Genomic DNA, 20,991 nt, shown 5'->3' on the forward strand with positions numbered 1-20,991 from the left:
TGTTCACACCAGCAGTAGAGCAGTAGTCTGGTTGTTTACACCAGCAGTAGAGCAGTAGTCTGGTTGTTCACACCAGCAGTAGAGCAGTAGTCTGGTTGTTCACACCAGCAGTAGAGCAGTAGTCTGGTTGTTCACACCAGCAGTAGAGCAGTAGTCTGGTTGTTCACACCAGCAGTAGAGCAGTAGCCTGGTTGTTCACACCAGCAGTAGAGCAGTAGCCTGGTTGTTCACACCAGCAGTAGAGCAGTAGTCTGGTTGTTCACACCAGCAGTAGAGCAGTAGTCTGGTTGTTCACACCAGCAGTAGAGAAGTAGCCTGGTCTCTCTCTGTTTTATCTCTTATCACCTTGCCCTCTCGCTGTCTCCCGGTCTCTGTGTGTCTGTCTCTCACTCTCACTCTCACTCTCTCTGCCTGTTTTTGAGTCTCAGCTGAGAGGTAGGATCTGGAAAACAAAACTGTTCCATAGCCTGAAGTCTTATGTAGTATAGAATAGAATAATAGAATAGAAATACTTTTATTATCCAGAGGGAAATTTTACACTGCAAAATTGCTCAACATTAAACATTTAGACGGAACAGGTCACGGATAAGAATAACAAAACAAATCAAATTGCCTAAGATAAGAGTAGAATAAAATAGAATAAAAATGGAATAAAATATACAGTAAATAAATACAGTAAAAATATACTGAGGTATACAGTAGGTGATATTGCACAGTGCTGTTTCAAAAGTACGAGTCCAGGAAGATGGTAACTGTCACCCTGTGCTCAGTGATGCAGTGAGGCTCAGTGATGCAGGTCCAACGTTGATAACAATCTCAGGGAAAACGTGTTTTGCAAAGGTTTCTGTAATGCATGTACCAGCGTTAACCCTTTCACTGCCACACAAATGCGGAGCTAATGATGCTAATGATGGAGCATCGCCGTCGGTTGTGTGATAGTAAAGGGCTAACCTTCTGTATTGTCACAGTGAAAAGGGTTAACCGGCTGTCGTGTGGCAGTGAAAGGGTTAATTCGGCATGATGATCCAAAATGGCCGTCTGCTGCCATCGATTCCGACGCGCTAAGTCAAAAACAAAGCACTCGCTGGTCTTCTTCTTCTTCTTTGTCTTTGTCGTTGCACTGAATCGGCCCTCGCGTGGGATGATGGCCTTGGCTCCGGAATTTCATTGGCTACAAAGGTGGTCAATAATCTTCGCCATCAGAGGTGACTCAGGAGCCGGCCTAACCGCACGACGTGGTCACTTCATGTCAAATCACACTCGTCGGATGTTTGGTCTTGTAAGCACTTTAACCCTTTCACTACCACACGACAGCCGGTTAACCCTTTCACAGTTTCACTGTGACAATACAGAAGGTTAGCCCTTTATTATCACACAACCGACGGCGATGCTCCATCATTAGCTCCGCGGATGCTAATGATGGAGCATCGCCGTCGGTTGTGTGATAGTAAAGGGTTAACCTTCTGTCGTGTGGCAGTGCAAGGGTTAAGAGGTTAAAGGCGATATAGGTACAATTATGTAGAGTATTTATTTTATTTTTATTATACATCCAGAGTTTTTAGAAAAGTGTGGAATAAAAGTATTCCCCCCCCCCCCCCCCAAAAAAGATTGAATTAATTAATTTATTTTAAACATGTTTTTGTGGGTCGAACATTCATGTTGTTGTTTACATGTTGGGTGCATGTAGCCCCTCCCTACTTCCCACGTGGAATGCACCTGATTGGATAAATTACATGCTGGTGCTCTAGTGCGACATCTAGTGGCCGAATGTTATCTATAGCATCACAGCCGTCCTCCACTCACTTCACTGGCTCCCCATCACCACCCCGACTGGATACAAAATATCCCTTCTGACCCATCAGTGCATCCACGGAAACGCCCCCCCCCGTACCTCAAATATCTCCTCACCCCTCCACCTGTAACCTTCGCTCCGCCAACACAAACCGCCTCCTTCCCCCCAGGACCAAGCTCCGGCGACCAGGCCTTCTGCTGGGCTGCTCCTCGCCTGTGGAACGCCCTCCCAGACTACCTCAGACCCAGGGACCGAAACGAAAGCCCGCCGCCCGCCAGTTTTTACCTTTGGCGCTTGACACTTAGAGGGCTGCCCGCCGTGTGGCGTGTAGACGTGTAGTTCATAACGATACTCTTGTGCGAGTACAGATTATAGCCGCTCTCGTCTTTTTTTTCTCCGCCGCGAGATCATTAAAAAACTACAAGTCCCACATTGCACTCAAGTCAACGGTCCAATCACAGTAGAGTGACGTGACTGGTTTCATGAGAAAGAAAGCAAATGACCAATCGGAAGCTCTCATTTGGCTTGTTTACTTCCTGAAACGCCACCATTGCGATATGCGTGCAGTCTGCTCTAGTCTATATCGGACCTCCATGAGCTACCGTTACTGTTTAAACAATGACCCAGTCAACTATTCACTTTTAGTTTAATACATGACGAGGCATTGTCTAACGGTATCTAGCTGGCTAGCTACTGATAGCTGCTGATATCAACAAATGCTCCAGCAATAGTCGACTCGAGTGCATAATACCTCCGTTCCCTCGTTAGCTAGCTAGCTACGGTGTCTAAAAAGGAGGAAGGTGAATTCTTCCTTAAATACTGTATTATATCAGAAGTGTATGAAAAGCTCTGCACGGCTCTGGTGGGATTATAATCCTAGGTCTGCTTTTGGTTTCACAGGTTACAGATCCACCCCACGAGTTCCTGTTCTGCAGAGAGAAGATGGAGATTTGATGACAGAGTTTCTTCCAGAAGAGTAAAGGTAACATGTCTTTATATCGAATGCGAATTAGGGGTATAACGATGCGACCTCACAACGATTAATTTCGATTACGATTATTCAGGCAACGATTCAATGAATCATGAAATCTCTTCATTTGACCTCGATTTGATTAATTTTAGATACATTTTCTATCAGTTAATTCCCCCAAAAATGTTGAATACACAAATGTGGCTGGGGGAACTGATTCACTCAGCATGAATGGACTATAGGTCAATAAAAACAATAGAAAAAAAATATAATATTTTTTTAAATTTCGATTATAATCGATTCTAACATTTTCAAATCGATGCAGTTGAATCGTCACATTAGAATCGATGCATTTCGATTAATCGATGCATCGTTACACCCCTAGTGCTAATTGTTGGTTCTTGCTTTAAAGGAACATGGCAACTTTTTGGGAGGTCTCTGTGTGTAACAGGTGTCACTAGATACTGGTTGGCAGGTCTAGTTGTGTGTAACAGGTGTCACTAGATACTGGTTGGCAGGTCTAGTTGTGTGTAACAGGTGTCACTAGATACTGGTTGGCAGGTCTAGTTGTGTGTAACAGGTGGTCACTAGATACTGGTTGGCAGGTCTAGTTGTGTGTAACAGGTGTCACTAGATACTGGTTGGCAGGTCTAGTTGTGTGTAACAGGTGTCACTAGATACTGGTTGGCAGGTCTAGTTGAGTGTAACAGGTGTCACTAGATACTGGTTGGCAGGTCTAGTTGAGTGTAACAGGTGGTCACTAGATACTGGTTGGCAGGTCTAGTTGTGTGTAACAGGTGGTCACTAGATACTGGTTGGCAGGTCTAGTTGTGTGTAACAGGTGGTCACTAGATACTGGTTGGCAGGTCTAGTTGTGTGTAACAGGTGGTCACTAGATACTGGTTGGCAGGTCACGCATTGTGCACACAATTTAAATAACATTTTCCTTCTCGTATGGTCATGAAATTAGTATTCAATTTGTGGTATTTAAAAGGTCTTAAACGTAACTCGTTGAAACCCGCAGATACCCTGTATTTAACTTGGGAGTATGTTTATACCAAGGTGTACTATGTAGTTTCAACCAGGGTTTCCGTTAGAAAAAATTGTTGCCGGTCTCCGTGACCGGCAAGATTTCAATCTACCGGACAAATGAGATTAATTCCGGTCATAGTTTATTGAGCTTTAAAACAATTGATAGGCAGGCTATATAAAGAATGTCATCCTCAAGGCATGTAGATTTATAATAGTATTACTTAAAACTAGGCTACTTTTGCGTATACAGTCATTAATATATTCCAAATAAAATAAGTCCCTCGATACTCCGTGCTGCTGCTGACTTGAAATAAAATAGACCGCGTATGTGGGTAGTCGGTCCGACACTAAACAGCAGTCTGTTATAATCACATTTTTATGAGCTAACGAATTCCGTTATATTGGACATTTGTATTAATTATATCAAGCGAAGAACTGAGAAAGCAGAGAGACGGCAACATTATCGTGGTTTGCGTGACGACTCTCCACCTCGCAACGACTTATTTGCAAAGAGTATGGCGCTGCAGAGCAGCTGATCCAGCTGTTATTGGCTCTTTTCTGGGAACCGCACAGCAGCGCCCCCCACCCAACATTGGCTGAAAATGGCTGAATTGGAGTACTGCTGGAATACTGCATTGGGCTGCTGGTACTATGGCTCTGCAGCTTCACAAAAGTTCGCACACCCAGCACTAAGCTCTCGGTGACAACGTCGTTGTCATTATTAGAAGCAACGAGGAAACAAATGTAATGATCGTTTCGTTCATCGCATAGGCTATTTAATTTTAGCCTATTTTAATACAATTCAAATAATCAAATTGTGCTTAGACTCAGGGAATTATTTTCACCGGACATTAAGACCGGAGAGATGAAATATGTCGGACTTCAACAGATTTTGCCGGTCAAATACCGGTAATTACCGGCTAACGGAAACGCTGGTTTCAACTTCATTCCACAAGTATTTATCTATGAATATAATTATATCCATAACAGATGGACCACGATAAAGATGAGATTCAACTAAGTTGACTTTTCAGAGTTCCTGCAGGTTTCGACAAGTTCAATTAAAAACTTTTGAAGACCACTTTGAATAGAATTATAATACCTATTTCACGGCCAAGTATTAAATTAAATATTTTATCATATATGTCTTGCACTGATGCGCCAGTATCTGTCCCAACAATGACAAACAAGTTCTGTTTTTTTAGAGTTTGTAATTTCCTGGAATTTCTTTTTTTGAAATGCTAATAATGATAATAATGAACTTTATCTGTATAGTACCTTTCATACAAGAATTTCAGCTCAAAGTGCTTCACAGCAGAAAAAAGACGGGCACAAAATTAGCACATAAAGTGCAGACATATAAAATAACAGTTTTTTTAAATTAGGATTTAACATCCCAATAGGCCACTTTGTTTATGGTTTGATTCTATGGCAGTTTTAAAATAGACAATAATAAACCAAACACAAAGTAAAATAGTGCAGTGCAATAAAAAAATTCTGAATGACTGTTTAACAGTTTAAAACCGTCTTTACCTTCCCTGTTTGATATCCACAGTTTAAGACCTGACAGTCTTCCCTCCTGTTTGATACCCACCTTCGAACCTCCCACTCAGGGCAAACCTCCCACCCAGGGCAAACCTCCCACCCAGGGCAAACCTCCCTCTCAGGGCAAACCTCCCTCTCAGGGCAAACCTCCCACTCGGGGCAAACCTCCCACTCGGGGCAAACCTCCCACTCGGACCTCCCACTCGGGGCAAACCTCCCACTCAGGGCAAACCTCCCACTCAGGGCAAACCTCCCACTCAGGGCAAACTTCCCTCTCAGGGCAAACCTCCCACTCAGGGCAAACTTCCCTCTCAGAGCAAACCTCCCACTCAGGGCAAACTTCCCTCTCAGAGCAAACCTCCCTCTCGGGGCAAAATAGTCAAACAGAGTAAAATAGTGCAATAAAATAGTTCTGAATGACTGTTTATTTCATTCATCTTGTTAAAACAAGTCACAGTACTGGTCAGTATAATTCATCTTGTTAAAACAAGTCACAGCTGTACTGGTCAGTATAATTCATCTTGTTAAAACAAGTCACAGCTGTACTGGTCAGTATAATTCATCTTGTTAAAACAAGTCACAGCTGTACTGGTCAGTATAATTCATCTTGTTATAACAAGTCACTGTACTAGTCAGTATAATTCATCTTGTTAAAACAAGTCACACAGCTGTACTGGTCAGTATAATTCATCTTGTTAAAACAAGTCACACAGCTGTACTGGTCAGTATAATTCATCTTGTTAAAACAAGTCACAGCTGTTCTGGTCAGTATAATTAATCTTGTTAAAACAAGTCACACAGCTGTACTGGTCAGTATAATTCATCTTGTTAAAACAAGTCACAGCTGTTCTGGTCAGTATAATTCATCTTGTTAAAACAAGTCACAGCTGTTCTGGTCAGTATAATTCATCTTGTTAAAACAAGTCACAGCTGTTCTGGTCAGTATAATTCATCTTGTTAAAACAAGTCACAGCTGTTCTGGTCAGTATAATTCATCTTGTTAAAACAAGTCACAGCTGTACTGGTCAGTATAATTCATCTTGTTAAAACAAGTCACAGCTGTTCTGGTCAGTATAATTCATCTTGTTAAAACAAGTCACAGCTGTACTGGTCAGTATAATTCATCTTGTTAAAACAAGTCACAGCTGTTCTGGTCAGTTTAATTCATCTTGTTATAACAAGTCACTGTTCTGGTCAGTATAATTCATCTTGTTATAACAAGTCACAGCTGTTCTGGTCAGTATAATTCATCTTGTTAAAACAAGTCACAGCTGTTCTGGTCAGTATAATTCATCTTGTTAAAACAAGTCACAGTACTGGTCAGTATAATTCATCTTGTTAAAACAAGTCACAGCTGTACTGGTCAGTATAATTCATCTTGTTAAAACAAGTCACAGCTGTACTGGTCAGTATAATTCATCTTGTTATAACAAGTCACAGCTGTACTGGTCAGTATAATTCATCTTGTTAAAACAAGTCACAGCTGTACTGGTCAGTATAATTCATCTTGTTAAAACAAGTCACAGCTGTTCTGGTCAGTATAATTCATCTTGTTAAAACAAGTCACAGCTGTTCTGGTCAGTATAATTCATCTTGTTAAAACAAGTCACACAGCTGGTCAGTATAATTCATCTTGTTATAACAAGTCACAGCTGTACTGGTCAGTATAATTCATCTTGTTAAAACAAGTCACAGCTGTACTGGTCAGTATAATTCATCTTGTTAAAACAAGTCACAGCTGTTCTGGTCAGTATAATTCATCTTGTTAAAACAAGTCACACAGCTGGTCAGTATAATTCATCTTGTTATAACAAGTCACAGCTGTACTGGTCAGTATAATTCATCTTGTTAAAACAAGTCACAGCTGTACTGGTCAGTATAATTCATCTTGTTAAAACAAGTCACATTAGCTGTACTGGTCAGTATAATTCATCTTGTTAAAACAAGTCTCAGCTGTTCTGGTCAGTATAATTCATCTTGTTAAAACAAGTCACAGCTGTTCTGGTCAGTATAATTCATCTTGTTAAAACAAGTCACACAGAGCTGTTCTGGTCAGTATAATTCATCTTGTTAAAACAAGTCACAGCTGTTCTGGTCAGTATAATTCATCTTGTTAAAACAAGTCACAGCTGTTCTGGTCAGTATAATTCATCTTGTTAAAACAAGTCACAGCTGTTCTGGTCAGTATAATTCATCTTGTTAAAACAAGTCACAGCTGTTCTGGTCAGTATAATTCATCTTGTTATAACAAGTCACTGTACTGGTCAGTATAATTCATCTTGTTAAAACAAGTCACAGCTGTACTGGTCAGTATAATTCATCTTCTTATAACAAGTCACTGTTCTGGTCAGTATAATTCATCTTGTTAAAACAAGTCACAGCTGTTCTGGTCAGTATAATTCATCTTGTTAAAACAAGTCACAGCTGTTCTGGTCAGTATAATTCATCTTGTTAAAACAAGTCACAGCTGTTCTGGTCAGTATAATTCATCTTGTTAAAACAAGTCACTGTACTGGTCAGTATAATTCATCTTGTTAAAACAAGTCACAGCTGTACTGGTCAGTATAATTCATCTTGTTATAACAAGTCACTGTTCTGGTCAGTATAATTCATCTTGTTAAAACAAGTCACAGCTGTTCTGGTCAGTATAATTCATCTTGTTAAAACAAGTCACAGTACTGGTCAGTATAATTCATCTTGTTAAAACAAGTCACACAGCTGTTCTGGTCAGTATAATTCATCTTGTTAAAACAAGTCACAGCTGTTCTGGTCAGTATAATTCATCTTGTTAAAACAAGTCACACAGATGTACTGGTCAGTATAATTCATCTTGTTAAAACAAGTCACAGCTGTACTGGTCAGTATAATTCATCTTGTTAAAACAAGTCACAGCTGTTCTGGTCAGTATAATTCATCTTGTTAAAACAAGTCACTGTTCTGGTCAGTATAATTCATCTTGTTAAAACAAGTCACTGTTCTGGTCAGTATAATTCATCTTGTTAAAACAAGTCACACAGCTGTTCTGGTCAGTATAATTCATCTTGTTATAACAAGTCACAGCTGTTCTGGTCAGTATAATTCATCTTGTTAAAACAAGTCACACAGCTGTACTGGTCAGTATAATTCATCTTGTTAAAACAAGTCACAGCTGTTCTGGTCAGTATAATTCATCTTGTTAAAACAAGTCACACAGCTGTACTGGTCAGTATAATTCATCTTGTTAAAACAAGTCACAGCTGTTCTGGTCAGTATAATTCATCTTGTTAAAACAAGTCACTGTTCTGGTCAGTATAATTCATCTTGTTAAAACAAGTCACTGTACTGGTCAGTATAATTCATCTTGTTAAAACAAGTCACAGCTGTTCTGGTCAGTATAATTCATCTTGTTAAAACAAGTCACAGCTGTACTGGTCAGTATAATTCATCTTGTTAAAACAAGTCACACAGCTGTACTGGTCAGTATAATTCATCTTGTTAAAACAAGTCACAGTACTGGTCAGTATAATTCATCTTGTTAAAACAAGTCACACAGCTGTTCTGGTCAGTATAATTCATCTTGTTAAAACAAGTCACTGTTCTGGTCAGTATAATTCATCTTGTTAAAACAAGTCACAGCTGTTCTGGTCAGTATAATTCATCTTGTTAAAACAAGTCACAGCTGTTCTGGTCAGTATAATTCATCTTGTTAAAACAAGTCACACAGCTGGTCAGTATAATTCATCTTGTTATAACAAGTCACAGCTGTTCTGGTCAGTATAATTCATCTTGTTATAACAAGTCACAGCTGTACTGGTCAGTATAATTCATCTTGTTAAAACAAGTCACAGCTGTACTGGTCAGTATCATTCATCTTGTTAAAACAAGTCACAGCTGTTCTGGTCAGTATAATTCATCTTGTTAAAACAAGTCACAGCTGTACTGGTCAGTATCATTCATCTTGTTAAAACAAGTCACAGCTGTTCTGGTCAGTATAATTCATCTTGTTAAAACAAGTCACACAGCTGTTCTGGTCAGTATAATTCATCTTGTTAAAACAAGTCACAACTGTACTGGTCAGTATAATTCATCTTGTTAAAACAAGTCACAGCTGTTCTGGTCAGTATAATTCATCTTGTTAAAACAAGTCACAGTTCTGGTCAGTATAATTCATCTTGTTAAAACAAGTCACAGCTGTTCTGGTCAGTATAATTCATCTTGTTAAAACAAGTCACAGCTGTACTGGTCAGTATAATTCATCTTGTTAAAACAAGTCACTGTTCTGGTCAGTATAATTCATCTTGTTAAAACAAGTCACTGTTCTGGTCAGTATAATTCATCTTGTTAAAACAAGTCACACAGCTGTACTGGTCAGTATAATTCATCTTGTTAAAACAAGTCACAGCTGTTCTGGTCAGTATAATTCATCTTGTTAAAACAAGTCGCTGTTCTGGTCAGTATAATTCATCTTGTTAAAACAAGTCACAGTTCTGGTCAGTATAATTCATCTTGTTAAAACAAGTCACAGCTGTTCTGGTCAGTATAATTCATCTTGTTAAAACAAGTCACTGTTCTGGTCAGTATAATTCATCTTGTTATAACAAGTCACTGTTCTGGTCAGTATAATTCATCTTGTTAAAACAAGTCACTGTTCTGGTCAGTATAATTCATCTTGTTAAAACAAGTCACACAGCTGTACTGGTCAGTATAATTCATCTTGTTAAAACAAGTCACAGCTGTTCTGGTCAGTATAATTCATCTTGTTAAAACAAGTCACTGTTCTGGTCAGTATAATTAATCTTGTTAAAACAAGTCACACAGCTGTACTGGTCAGTATAATTCATCTTGTTAAAACAAGTCACAGCTGTTCTGGTCAGTATAATTCATCTTGTTAAAACAAGTCACAGCTGTACTGGTCAGTATAATTCATCTTGTTATAACAAGTCACTGTACTGTCAGTATAATTCATCTTGTTAAAACAAGTCACTGTTCTGGTCAGTATAATTCATCTTGTTAAAACAAGTCACAGCTGTACTGGTCAGTATAATTCATCTTGTTAAAACAAGTCACAGCTGTTCTGGTCAGTATAATTCATCTTGTTAAAACAAGTCACAGCTGTACTGGTCAGTATAATTCATCTTGTTATAACAAGTCACTGTACTGGTCAGTATAATTCATCTTGTTAAAACAAGTCACAGCTGTTCTGGTCAGTATAATTCATCTTGTTAAAACAAGTCACAGCTGTTCTGGTCAGTATAATTCATCTTGTTAAAACAAGTCACTGTACTGGTCAGTATAATTCATCTTGTTAAAACAAGTCACAACTGTTCTGGTCAGTATAATTCATCTTGTTAAAACAAGTCACAGCTGTACTGGTCAGTATAATTCATCTTGTTAAAACAAGTCGCTGTTCTGGTCAGTATAATTCATCTTGTTAAAACAAGTCACTGTTCTGGTCAGTATAATTCATCTTGTTAAAACAAGTCACAGCTGTACTGGTCAGTATAATTCATCTTGTTAAAACAAGTCACAGCTGTTCTGGTCAGTATAATTCATCTTGTTAAAACAAGTCACAGCTGTTCTGGTCAGTATAATTCATCTTGTTAAAACAAGTCACAGCTGTACTGGTCAGTATAATTCATCTTGTTAAAACAAGTCACTGTTCTGGTCAGTATAATTCATCTTGTTAAAACAAGGTGCTGTTCTGGTCAGTATAATTCATCTTGTTAAAACAAGTCACAGCTGTTCTGGTCAGTATAATTCATCTTGTTAAAACAAGTCACTGTTCTGGTCAGTATAATTCATCTTGTTAAAACAAGTCACAGCTGTTCTGGTCAGTATAATTCATCTTGTTAAAACAAGTCACAGCTGTTCTGGTCAGTATAATTCATCTTGTTAAAACAAGTCACAGCTGTTCTGGTCAGTATAATTCATCTTGTTAAAACAAGTCACAGCTGTACTGGTCAGTATAATTTATCTTGTTAAAACAAGTCACAGCTGTACTGGTCAGTATAATTCATCTTGTTAAAACAAGTCACTGTTCTGGTCAGTATAATTCATCTTGTTAAAACAAGTCACACAGCTGGTCAGTATAATTCATCTTGTTAAAACAAGTCACACAGCTGTACTGGTCAGTATAATTCATCTTGTTATAACAAGTCACAGCTGTACTGGTCAGTATAATTCATCTTGTTAAAACAAGTCACACAGCTGTTCTGGTCAGTATAATTCATCTTGTTAAAACAAGTCACTGTTCTGGTCAGTATAATTCATCTTGTTAAAACAAGTCACAGCTGTACTGGTCAGTATAATTCATCTTGTTAAAACAAGTCACACAGCTGGTCAGTATAATTCATCTTGTTATAACAAGTCACAGCTGTACTGGTCAGTATAATTCATCTTGTTAAAACAAGTCACACAGCTGTTCTGGTCAGTATAATTCATCTTGTTAAAACAAGTCACTGTTCTGGTCAGTATAATTCATCTTGTTAAAACAAGTCACAGCTGTACTGGTCAGTATAATTCATCTTGTTAAAACAAGTCACACAGCTGGTCAGTATAATTCATCTTGTTATAACAAGTCACAGCTGTACTGGTCAGTATAATTCATCTTGTTAAAACAAGTCACAGCTGTACTGGTCAGTATCATTCATCTTGTTAAAACAAGTCACAGCTGTTCTGGTCAGTATAATTCATCTTGTTAAAACAAGTCACAGCTGTACTGGTCAGTATCATTCATCTTGTTAAAACAAGTCACAGCTGTTCTGGTCAGTATAATTCATCTTGTTAAAACAAGTCACACAGCTGTTCTGGTCAGTATAATTCATCTTGTTAAAACAAGTCACAGCTGTACTGGTCAGTATAATTCATCTTGTTAAAACAAGTCACAGCTGTTCTGGTCAGTATAATTCATCTTGTTAAAACAAGTCACACAGCTGTTCTGGTCAGTATAATTCATCTTGTTAAAACAAGTCACAACTGTACTGGTCAGTATAATTCATCTTGTTAAAACAAGTCACAGCTGTTCTGGTCAGTATAATTCATCTTGTTAAAACAAGTCACAGCTGTTCTGGTCAGTATAATTCATCTTGTTAAAACAAGTCACAGTTGTTCTGGTCAGTATAATTCATCTTGTTAAAACAAGTCACAGTTCTGGTCAGTATAATTCATCTTGTTAAAACAAGTCACAGCTGTTCTGGTCAGTATAATTCATCTTGTTAAAACAAGTCACAGCTGTACTGGTCAGTATAATTCATCTTGTTAAAACAAGTCACTGTTCTGGTCAGTATAATTCATCTTGTTATAACAAGTCACTGTTCTGGTCAGTATAATTCATCTTGTTAAAACAAGTCACCGTTCTGGTCAGTATAATTCATCTTGTTAAAACAAGTCACACAGCTGTACTGGTCAGTATAATTCATCTTGTTAAAACAAGTCACAGCTGTTCTGGTCAGTATAATTCATCTTGTTAAAACAAGTCACTGTTCTGGTCAGTATAATTCATCTTGTTAAAACAAGTCACTGTTCTGGTCAGTATAATTCATCTTGTTAAAACAAGTCACACAGCTGTACTGGTCAGTATAATTCATCTTGTTAAAACAAGTCACAGCTGTTCTGGTCAGTATAATTCATCTTGTTAAAACAAGTCACAGCTGTACTGGTCAGTATAATTCATCTTGTTATAACAAGTCACTGTACTGGTCAGTATAATTCATCTTGTTAAAACAAGTCACTGTTCTGGTCAGTATAATTCATCTTGTTAAAACAAGTCACAGCTGTACTGGTCAGTATAATTCATCTTGTTAAAACAAGTCACAGCTGTTCTGGTCAGTATAATTCATCTTGTTAAAACAAGTCACAGCTGTACTGGTCAGTATAATTCATCTTGTTATAACAAGTCACTGTACTGGTCAGTATAATTCATCTTGTTAAAACAAGTCACTGTTCTGGTCAGTATAATTCATCTTGTTAAAACAAGTCACAGCTGTACTGGTCAGTATAATTCATCTTGTTAAAACAAGTCACAGCTGTACTGGTCAGTATAATTCATCTTGTTAAAACAAGTCACACAGCTGTACTGGTCAGTATAATTCATCTTGTTAAAACAAGTCACACAGCTGTACTGGTCAGTATAATTCATCTTGTTAAAACAAGTCACAGCTGTACTGGTCAGTATAATTCATCTTGTTAAAACAAGTCACAGCTGTACTGGTGAATGAATTAATGAATGAAAACTTTATTAACAGATTGCAGAATGGGTACAGTACAGTACAGCTCAATACATACAATTGTTAAGGGGATGCAGACCAGAGAAAGACTTTCGTCTTGTTTACATCAGGGTCAGTATAATTCATCTTGTTAAAACAAGTCACAGCTGTTCTGGTCAGTATAATTCATCCTGTTAAAACAAGTCACAGCTGTACTGGTCAGTATAATTCATCTTGTTAAAACAAGTCACAGCTGTTCTGGTCAGTATAATTCATCTTGTTAAAACAAGTCACAGCTGTTCTGGTCAGTATAATTCATCTTGTTAAAACAAGTCACTGTACTGGTCAGTATAATTCATCTTGTTAAAACAAGTCACAACTGTTCTGGTCAGTATAATTCATCTTGTTAAAACAAGTCACAGCTGTACTGGTCAGTATAATTCATCTTGTTAAAACAAGTCGCTGTTCTGGTCAGTATAATTCATCTTGTTAAAACAAGTCACTGTTCTGGTCAGTATAATTCATCTTGTTAAAACAAGTCACAGCTGTACTGGTCAGTATAATTCATCTTGTTAAAACAAGTCACAGCTGTTCTGGTCAGTATAATTCATCTTGTTAAAACAAGTCGCTGTTCTGGTCAGTATAATTCATCTTGTTAAAACAAGTCACAGCTGTTCTGGTCAGTATAATTCATCTTGTTAAAACAAGTCACTGTTCTGGTCAGTATAATTCATCTTGTTAAAACAAGTCACAGCTGTTCTGGTCAGTATAATTCATCTTGTTAAAACAAGTCACAGCTGTACTGGTCAGTATAATTCATCTTGTTAAAACAAGTCACTGTACTGGTCAGTATAATTCATCTTGTTAAAACAAGTCACAGCTGTACTGGTCAGTATAATTCATCTTGTTAAAACAAGTCACAGCTGTACTGGTCAGTATAATTCATCTTGTTAAAACAAGTCACAGCTGTTCTGGTCAGTATAATTCATCTTGTTAAAACAAGTCACACAGCTGTTCTGGTCAGTATAATTCATCTTGTTAAAACAAGTCACAGCTGTTCTGGTCAGTATAATTCATCTTGTTAAAACAAGTCACACAGCTGGTCAGTATAATTCATCTTGTTAAAACAAGTCACAGCTGTTCTGGTCAGTATAATTCATCTTGTTAAAACAAGTCACTGTTCTGGTCAGTATAATTCATCTTGTTAAAACAAGTCACAGAGCTGTTCTGGTCAGTATAATTCATCTTGTTAAAACAAGTCACAGCTGTTCTGGTCAGTATAATTCATCTTGTTAAAACAAGTCACTGTTCTGGTCAGTATAATTCATCTTGTTAAAACAAGTCACAGCTGTTCTGGTCAGTATAATTCATCTTGTTAAAACAAGTCACAGCTGTTCTGGTCAGTATAATTCATCTTGTTAAAACAAGTCACAGCTGTTCTGGTCAGTATAATTCATCTTGTTAAAACAAGTCACAGAGCTGTTCTGGTCAGTATAATTCATCTTGTTAAAACAAGTCACAGCTGTACTGGTCAGTATAATTCATCTTGTTAAAACAAGTCACAGCTGTTCTGGTCAGTATAATTCATCTTGTTATAACAAGTCACAGCTGTTCTGGTCAGTATAATTCATCTTGTTAAAACAAGTCACTGTTCTGGTCAGTATAATTCATCTTGTTAAAACAAGTCACAGCTGTTCTGGTCAGTATAATTCATCTTGTTAAAACAAGTCACAGAGCTGTTCTGGTCAGTATAATTCATCTTGTTAAAACAAGTCACAGCTGTTCTGGTCAGTATAATTCATCTTGTTATAACAAGTCACAGCTGTTCTGGTCAGTATAATTCATCTTGTTAAAACAAGTCACTGTTCTGGTCAGTATAATTCATCTTGTTAAAACAAGTCACAGCTGTTCTGGTCAGTATAATTCATCTTGTTAAAACAAGTCACAGCTGTTCTGGTCAGTATAATTCATCTTGTTAAAACAAGTCACAGCTGTACTGGTCAGTATAATTCATCTTGTTAAAACAAGTCACAGCTGTACTGGTCAGTATAATTCATCTTGTTAAAACAAGTCACAGCTGTTCTGGTCAGTATAATTCATCTTGTTAAAACAAGTCACAGCTGTTCTGGTCAGTATAATTCATCTTGTTAAAACAAGTCACAGCTGTACTGGTCAGTATAATTCATCTTGTTAAAACAAGTCACAGCTGTACTGGTCAGTATAATTCATCTTGTTAAAACAAGTCACTGTTCTGGTCAGTATAATTCATCTTGTTAAAACAAGTCACTGTTCTGGTCAGTATAATTCATCTTGTTAAAACAAGTGACAGCTGTTCTGGTCAGTATAATTCATCTTGTTAAAACAAGTCACAGAGCTGTTCTGGTCAGTATAATTCATCTTGTTAAAACAAGTCACAGCTGTTCTGGTCAGTATAATTCATCTTGTTAAAACAAGTCACTGTTCTGGTCAGTATAATTCATCTTGTTAAAACAAGTCACAGCTGTTCTGGTCAGTATAATTCATCTTGTTAAAACAAGTCACAGCTGTTCTGGTCAGTATAATTCATCTTGTTAAAACAAGTCACAGCTGTTCTGGTCAGTATAATTCATCTTGTTAAAACAAGTCACAGAGCTGTTCTGGTCAGTATAATTCATCTTGTTAAAACAAGTCACAGCTGTACTGGTCAGTATAATTCATCTTGTTAAAACAAGTCACAGCTGTTCTGGTCAGTATAATTCATCTTGTTATAACAAGTCACAGCTGTTCTGGTCAGTATAATTCATCTTGTTAAAACAAGTCACTGTTCTGGTCAGTATAATTCATCTTGTTAAAACAAGTCACAGCTGTTCTGGTCAGTATAATTCATCTTGTTAAAACAAGTCACAGAGCTGTTCTGGTCAGTATAATTCATCTTGTTAAAACAAGTCACAGCTGTTCTGGTCAGTATAATTCATCTTGTTATAACAAGTCACAGCTGTTCTGGTCAGTATAATTCATCTTGTTAAAACAAGTCACTGTTCTGGTCAGTATAATTCATCTTGTTAAAACAAGTCACAGCTGTTCTGGTCAGTATAATTCATCTTGTTAAAACAAGTCACAGCTGTTCTGGTCAGTATAATTCATCTTGTTAAAACAAGTCACAGCTGTACTGGTCAGTATAATTCATCTTGTTAAAACAAGTCACAGCTGTACTGGTCAGTATAATTCATCTTGTTAAAACAAGTCACAGCTGTTCTGGTCAGTATAATTCATCTTGTTAAAACAAGTCACAGCTGTTCTGGTCAGTATAATTCATCTTGTTAAAACAAGTCACAGCTGTACTGGTCAGTATAATTCATCTTGTTAAAACAAGTCACAGCTGTACTGGTCAGTATAATTCATCTTGTTAAAACAAGTCACTGTTCTGGTCAGTATAATTCATCTTGTTAAAACAAGTCACTGTTCTGGTCAGTATAATTCATCTTGTTAAAACAAGTGACAGCTGTTCTGGTCAGTATAATTCATCTTGTTAAAACAAGTCACAGCTGTTCTGGTCAGTATAATTCATCTTGTTAAAACAAGTCACAGCTGTTCTGGTCAGTATAATTCATCTTGTTAAAACAAGTCACTGTTCTGGTCAGTATAATTCATCTTGTTAAAACAAGTCACAGCTGTACTGGTCAGTATAATTCATCTTGTTAAAACAAGTCACAGTACTGGTCAGTATAATTCATCTTGTTAAAACAAGTCACAGCTGTTCTGGTCAGTATAATTCATCTTGTTAAAACAAGTCACAGAGCTGTTCTGGTCAGTATAATTCATCTTGTTAAAACAAGTCACTGTTCTGGTCAGTATAATTCATCTTGTTAAAACAAGTCACAGCTGTTCTGGTCAGTATAATTCATCTTGTTAAAACAAGTCACAGCTGTTCTGGTCAGTATAATTCATCTTGTTAAAACAAGTCACAGCTGTACTGGTCAGTATAATTCATCTTGTTAAAACAAGTCACAGCTGTACTGGTCAGTATAATTCATCTTGTTAAAACAAGTCACTGTTCTGGTCAGTATAATTCATCTTGTTAAAACAAGTGACAGCTGTTCTGGTCAGTATAATTCATCTTGTTAAAACAAGTCACAGCTGTTCTGGTCAGTATAATTCATCTTGTTAAAACAAGTCACAGCTGTTCTGGTCAGTATAATTCATCTTGTTAAAACAAGTCACTGTTCTGGTCAGTATAATTCATCTTGTTAAAACAAGTCACAGCTGTTCTGGTCAGTATAATTCATCTTGTTAAAACAAGTCACAGTACTGGTCAGTATAATTCATCTTGTTAAAACAAGTCACACAGCTGTACTGGTCAGTATAATTCATCTTGTTAAAACAAGTCACACCTGTTCTGGTCAGTATAATTCATCTTGTTAAAACAAGTCACAGCTGTTCTGGTCAGTATAATTCATCTTGTTAAAACAAGTCACACAGCTGGTCAGTATAATTCATCTTGTTAAAACAAGTCACTGCTGTACTGGTCAGTATAATTCATCTTGTTAAAACAAGTCACAGCTGTACTGGTCAGTATAATTCATCTTGTTAAAACAAGTCACAGTTCTGGTCAGTATAATTCATCTTGTTAAAACAAGTCACAGTACTGGTCAGTATAATTCATCTTGTTAAAACAAGTCACAGCTGTTCTGGTCACTAATGATTATTTTGTTATCGATTCATCTAAACCAGTGGTTCTCAGCCTGTGGTACGCGTGGTACGCTAGTCAAGTCAAGTAATTTATTTATAAAGCACGTTTAAAAATCAAGAGCCAACCAAAGTGCTGTACAATCAAAGCATAAGATCAATGTCCTAATATAAAATACAAAAAGGCACAGCAGGACAAGACGGTACATTCAGAGAATAGGGCAACAGTAGGACAACACACGGATAGGGGAACACAAAGTACAGTATAGCACACAGGGGACAGAGGAGCACAAGAAGAGATACAAGGGGGAGGCGGCAGGGTAAAATTGCATGGGAGTGTGTGAGTTAGGGTGTGTGAGAAACGGGGTTAATTGAAGGCCAGGGAATAAAAGTGGGTTTTTAGACGGGCCTTAAATGTCTCCAGTGAGCTAGATGTCACAGCTTCTAAGGGGGGTGTTGGGCTCAGCCCCTCCCTTCCAGCTGGATAAGTTATCAAATGCGAGTGAAACGCGTCCTGGCTCTAGGCCGAATCACAAATAGTGGTTTAAGAGAAGTTATTTATATTTCGAACGTGTTCATTGGGCACTAATTCGATTATACGTTGCCAGGGCTGACCTTCGAATATTTTCTTGGCATTCGAAGCTTCGGGGGCCGAGATCTGATTTTAATTCGATGCTTCGAGATACAAAAAAATAATAATAATATGTAATCTATTTTTATTTTATTAAATGTTTTATGTTGTGGGACTTGTACAGCATTTTGTTCAACTTTGTCAGTGCTGTAAAGTTTAAACCTTTTTAAATCTTAGACAAACTAAACTAATGAAATATTGTAAGCCGGTCGTCGACATGGTCGACGAATCGTAACAGCCCTAAACATGACAATATAACATGTGACTTTAATATAATATAACATGACAATATAACACCTGACTTTAATATAATATAACATGACAATATAACATATGACTTTAATATAATATAACAATATAACGTGTGACTTCTCTCACTACTACTATGTGTATCATCTGTCATTCGTTCAGATTCAATTAACACAAAGTGCAGATCATGTCCTTGTGGTTTCATTCAGTCCAGAGCCTGTTTGGGTTGAAAACCTTTTTACAGATATATTGCAATTCCTGTCATCAGGCGGTTTTGCACTGATATGGAGTCAGTCACACACAAGTTCAATAACAAGGTGAAACGCAGCTTGTTGCGATTAACCGATGAGAAAAGTTGCATTCGCTTAGTCTGATATCTCCCCCCTCCCGACTGATATCCCCCCCCCCCCCCCCCCCCCCCCCGACTGATGGAAAATGCTAATTCGCAGACGCAAATGTGACGGCGCCAGCCTTGCACCCTCGTGAAAAACGAGCCCTTAGTTTTTGACCTCATGCACGTCTTCAGACTCGTGGAGATCGCCAGGCGCCAGGCTCCTCCGAGACGGTGTTGGTCAACGAAAATGATGAATAAATAAATATGGTTGTCAACGAAGGTTTTACCCCTGACGACAACAAGACGAGACGTCATGTTAATGTAGATAAAGACTAAATAATTAATGCAATGTCGTTGGCTACAAACCCTGACACAAAATGTAGTTTACAAAATAAAATCTTGCCGAAATTTCAAGATGAGACAAAATAATTATAACATTTAGAATAATTCATGTTATTATTATTATTAGAGCTGCATTTCCATTTCCTGTGTGCAGCGCTTGCGCGTTAATTTCCTCACTTGTTATTTTGTTCTTAGCCAGCATTCTAGATGGCAGTAACTTACTGCACACGGCATGGGTTTAAGGGAACAATGGCGCGGCAACAGGGTCTCGGTGGTCTTGTAAGCAGTGGACTTGGACTTGGCAGAATATATTGTTGAAAGTGTGCTTCTGTACACTAAGCAATATAAGTATGCCCTTCGTTCTCAAGCTGCTCTAACACTGGAAGTTCCCCATATGAGAACTGAATTGGGGAAAAGGGCTTTTAAATATGCTGCTCCTTCATCCTGGAACAAGATACAGGAGGACCTCAAATTACCAGGACTGGTCACCCTCGGAGAATTCAAAGCCATTTAAAAATCCTACGAACTCTGTTCCCTCGGACAGTGCAACTGTGTTTGATAACTTGCCTGAAATTGGAGCTTGCTGTGAATGTTCTATCTGTATCTTATTGTGATGTTCTTTTTTATGTTGAAACTTTCTGCTGCCTTGCTTGGCCAGATCGCTCTTGAAAAAGAGATTTTAATCTCAATGATGCTTATCTGGTTAAATAAAGGATTTGATTGATTGATTTGAAAGTGAAAGACGAGGAGACTAGTTTGAATCAAACTGCTACGTTACTGTTAGCATTAGCAACTAGCTAGCTGTCAAATCATCTCTTAATTCATTCTCACATTCCCTTTACTTCTCAAGCTGGACACTAATGCAGGAAACAATCCCACCGCTGCCACCAATGTAACCGAGGAATAGTCCGCCTATACTTTCAAACTGTAGTAAAATAAAATCACGGGAGAATTGATATCTGATCATCAACATAATGGTTTTCTTCTCTTTCCACTCGTACCTGTCCCAGGCGCGCTCCCTGCAACTCCACCTAATAACGTCAGCATCAATAATAACATGGAACACATTAAATAGCTTACATAATGAATGAATGAATGACCTTTATTTATATAGCACCCTTCACAGCACGAATGCACAGGGTGCTTTACACTACAGCTTAATATAAAAACACAATAAAACAAAATCAGAAATAAATGACAACAAACAAACCGCAGTTAAACAGTGAAACCAGATAGAAAAAGTAGAAT

General features: G+C 37.6%; 1 protein-coding gene across 1 annotated transcript in view; it reads left to right on the plus strand.

Moving 5' to 3' along the window:
• LOC311238062 (zinc finger protein 518A) overlaps nt 1-20,991 on the plus strand; it is a 40,670-nt gene that overhangs the window by 12,427 nt on the left and 7,252 nt on the right. Inside the window, exon 2 of the mRNA XM_084326028.1 lies at nt 2,693-2,774. The gene's annotated coding sequence lies outside the window, so the exon portion shown is untranslated. The remainder of the gene's footprint in view (nt 1-2,692; nt 2,775-20,991) is intronic.

Source organism: Notolepis coatsorum (genome assembly GCF_963971535.1).
Source record: "Notolepis coatsorum genome assembly, chromosome: 12".
In the NCBI taxonomy this organism is placed as follows: domain Eukaryota; kingdom Metazoa; phylum Chordata; class Actinopteri; order Aulopiformes; family Paralepididae; genus Notolepis; species Notolepis coatsorum.